Genomic DNA, 3,389 nt, shown 5'->3' on the forward strand with positions numbered 1-3,389 from the left:
AGAGAGAGAGAGAGAGAGAGAGAGAGAGAGAGAGAGAGAGAGAGAGAGAGACTCCAGTATTCACCCTTTGGACAGGACAGCAGCTGACTGCCAGGAACCCACCAGACACCACTGGTGCTCAGGAGCCCTTTGGTTACCCATCATTCGCAGGGCAACCCCTCATTTCTCAGCCCGTGGGTCAGCAGCCTGTTCATCTGAGTCTGCTCGGGAGAGACCATTGGCTTCTGCTGTGTTGAGGATGTGGCTCGGCTGCTGGAGAGTTTGTTGAGTATGTGTGAAGCCCAAGTTCCAACCCCAGCTCTGTGTAAACTGGGCCCTGCATTGAATACTTCTGCTTGGCCTCTGGCACCACACAGACAAGTCCAGACTGTGCTTCTGCAGGACCTGATTCCTCCAAGTTCAGGTTTGGCACTCGTCTGCTTCACTCCACAGCTCCAGCCATCGGTTCCTAAGCCTCTGGCTGGTTCTCCTCCTCACCCCCTTCCTTCCAGGTACTCAACATTGCGTTCATAACTGCATTAGTCATTTTTTCATTGCTGTGACAAAAGAAACTTAGGGACAAGTTTGTTGTGGGTTATGGTCCCAGGATACTGTCATCACGGAGGCAGGAGTGTGCAGCTGCTGCTTGTGTTGCATCCACGGTGAGGAAGCAGAGAGAGACGGATGCTGGTGCTCAGTCCACTTTCTCCTTTTCATCCAACCCGGGATCTCAGCCCATGGAGCTGTGTCAGTCACAGTTATGGGGGTCTTTCCACCTCTGTTAGCCTGGCCTGGAAACTCCCTTACAGACATGGATCCCGTCAAGTGGAACCTCAAGATTAACCTCACAGTGACTCTCTGGCTCAGGCTTTGTTCTACGAACTTGAATCTGTTCACATGTCAGTGTATGTTTGTGTCTGCCTCAGTTTACCCACCTATAAGTAAGCACCAATTTCCCAGCTTTTCTGACCTAAAGCTTAAAGCCGTAGGAATGGTTGCATTTAGCTGTGTTAGGGTTTCTGTGCCCTCTAGCGGATGTTAGAAGAAATACATCTCTTGAATGTTCTAACCTCAGTTCCTAGGTGAACCAGATCACCTTTCAGATGGTTCAAAGAGCTTTTCCCCTCCTTCAGATCTCTTGTGGATGAAAAGAGGTAGGGAAACATCACGTGTGTTATCCTGAAATCCATACAATGGAAAAAGTTCCTTCAGGGCACTCATTGTGATGTTCAGAGGTTCTTCAGGATCCGTCGGCCAGTTTTGTGGGGACAGTGGCTAGAACAAGATTGGCATCATGACTGAATGACTGGGAATCTCGGGTGCAACACTTGCTTCTGGAGATCTGGCAGCTCTCTTTCTCTTGCACTTACTAACATTATCACACCTTTCCTGTTAGATTTAAACTAGGGGCTAATCAGGCCACACTAACCCGTACAGTAGGGAGAGTCTGTCTGTGAATCTGTACCGGGCAGCCAGTGTCCAGTACCAGGACTCCAGAGAAGAAAAGCTAAGTTCCAGACCAGATGTTTGATGGAGGAAGGTCATTGGTTAAATAAACTGCTTGGCCTTGATAGGTAAGAACATAGGTGGGTGGAGTAAACAGAACAAAATGCTGGGAGGAAGAGGAAGTGAGGTCAGAAATCATGCAGCTCCTCTCAGAGCCAGCGCATGAAACTCAGACCCAGGATGGACGTAGGCAAGAATCTTTCCCAGTAAGACTGATGCTACACAGATTATTAGAGATGGGTTGATCGGGATATGAGAATTAGCCTGTAAGAGCTAGAGTTAATGGGCCAAGCAGTGTTTAAAAGAATACAGTGTTCGTGTAATTATTTTGAGGCATAAGCTAGCAGGCGGCCAGGGTGCTGGGGACGCAGCCCCGCCACTCCTATTACTACAGATGTTGTTCAAGTTAAGCCCATCTGGAGCCTCCTGTGTCCATGCCCATCCTCATAGTTGATTCAGGATCCCTGCTGCTACAGAGAGATACAGCCACTCTTCTCAGAGCCTGTGAGTCTGTAGACAGACTCCTCAAGTGCCAAGAGTCCTGAGAACGACAGGCACCCAGGAGACTTACAGAGCTCAGGTTGCCAGACTCAGGCATGAGGGAGGCTAGATGTTAAGGAAGAGCATCCATCCTCCATATCTCCCCATCACCTAGTTACACATTAGCAAGAGTACTTCCTTCTCATGAGACACTCCTTGCCCTTTCCCCAAAACCTAGATAGACTCCTTGACTTCCTGGGCACTCCAAAATCCTTTGCTCACTGTCTCTTGTGGACTCAAGAAATAAACACCATCGGTGTGTGCTGTTGAACTCGGGACTTTATAGTTTCCTAAGACTCGGTGTAATGGTAAAAATAAAATGGTGCTGTTCCATGAGTGGCAGCAGTGGTAGCAGTGGGCAGCGGGCCATGAGGGGCAGCAGGTCCCCACATGGCAGGTGAGAGACAGAGACAGGCACACCTCGACATGCCTGTATGCACACATACACATGCACATGCACATCTACACACATAAACATGCATATACACGTGTGCACACCACACACGTACAAAAATTTTAAAAATCAAACCTTGAGATGCATATGGAAAGTAGTCAGAGGACCCTACCCCCAGTAACCAACATTGTACACCTTACACAGAGTGATGGACCACACTGCCTCCATCTTAGGCTTGAAAGCTCTCCTAGAGTAAAGACAAACTAGGCTGATTCCTGTTTATGATTAAATCTGTTTCTCAAAGATAGGGCTATGCCCCACCTGTAACCTTCACTACAAATGGCTCTGTACTGCCTGTTCCAGGAAATGGAAACCATGCCTTTGTTTCAAAGGGCTGTTATGACCACCTTGTGATGACTGCCTTGTGACTCTCTTGCAAGCATGTCTCCGCTTCAGGTTGTTATGGCCAACTTGTTATGCGATGTTCTGCCTCTGTCACCTCACTTACTTGCCTGCCAAGTCCCCCAATCGAAAAGCCCCTACTCCTGAACTATAAAAATCCTTATCTTGCCGGGCATGGTGGCACAAACCGTTAATCCCAGTACTCAGGAGGCAGAGGCAAGCGGATCTTTGAGTTTGAGGCCAGTCTGCTCTACAGAGTGAGTTCCAGGACAGCAAGACTACACAGAAACCCTGTCTCAAAAAAATTAAAACAAACAAACAAAAAAGAACCAACTAGTTCAATCCAAGTGTGGTTTGAGATGTCTCGGGGAATTTGATCAATTAAAGATGAAAATAATGAGATATAAATAAGGAAGATATTCTGTAAGGCTTGTGGGCTGATTGAAAGTTGGCCATAAACCAAGTAGAATATCTTTTTTTTTTTTTTTTTTTTTGGTTTTTCAAGACAGGGTTTCTCTGTGGTTTTTGGAGCCTGTCCTGGAACTAGCTCTTGTAGACCAGGCTGGTC

This window comes from Microtus ochrogaster, chromosome 6 (genome assembly GCF_000317375.1).
Source record: "Microtus ochrogaster isolate Prairie Vole_2 chromosome 6, MicOch1.0, whole genome shotgun sequence".
Lineage (NCBI taxonomy): Eukaryota > Metazoa > Chordata > Mammalia > Rodentia > Cricetidae > Microtus > Microtus ochrogaster.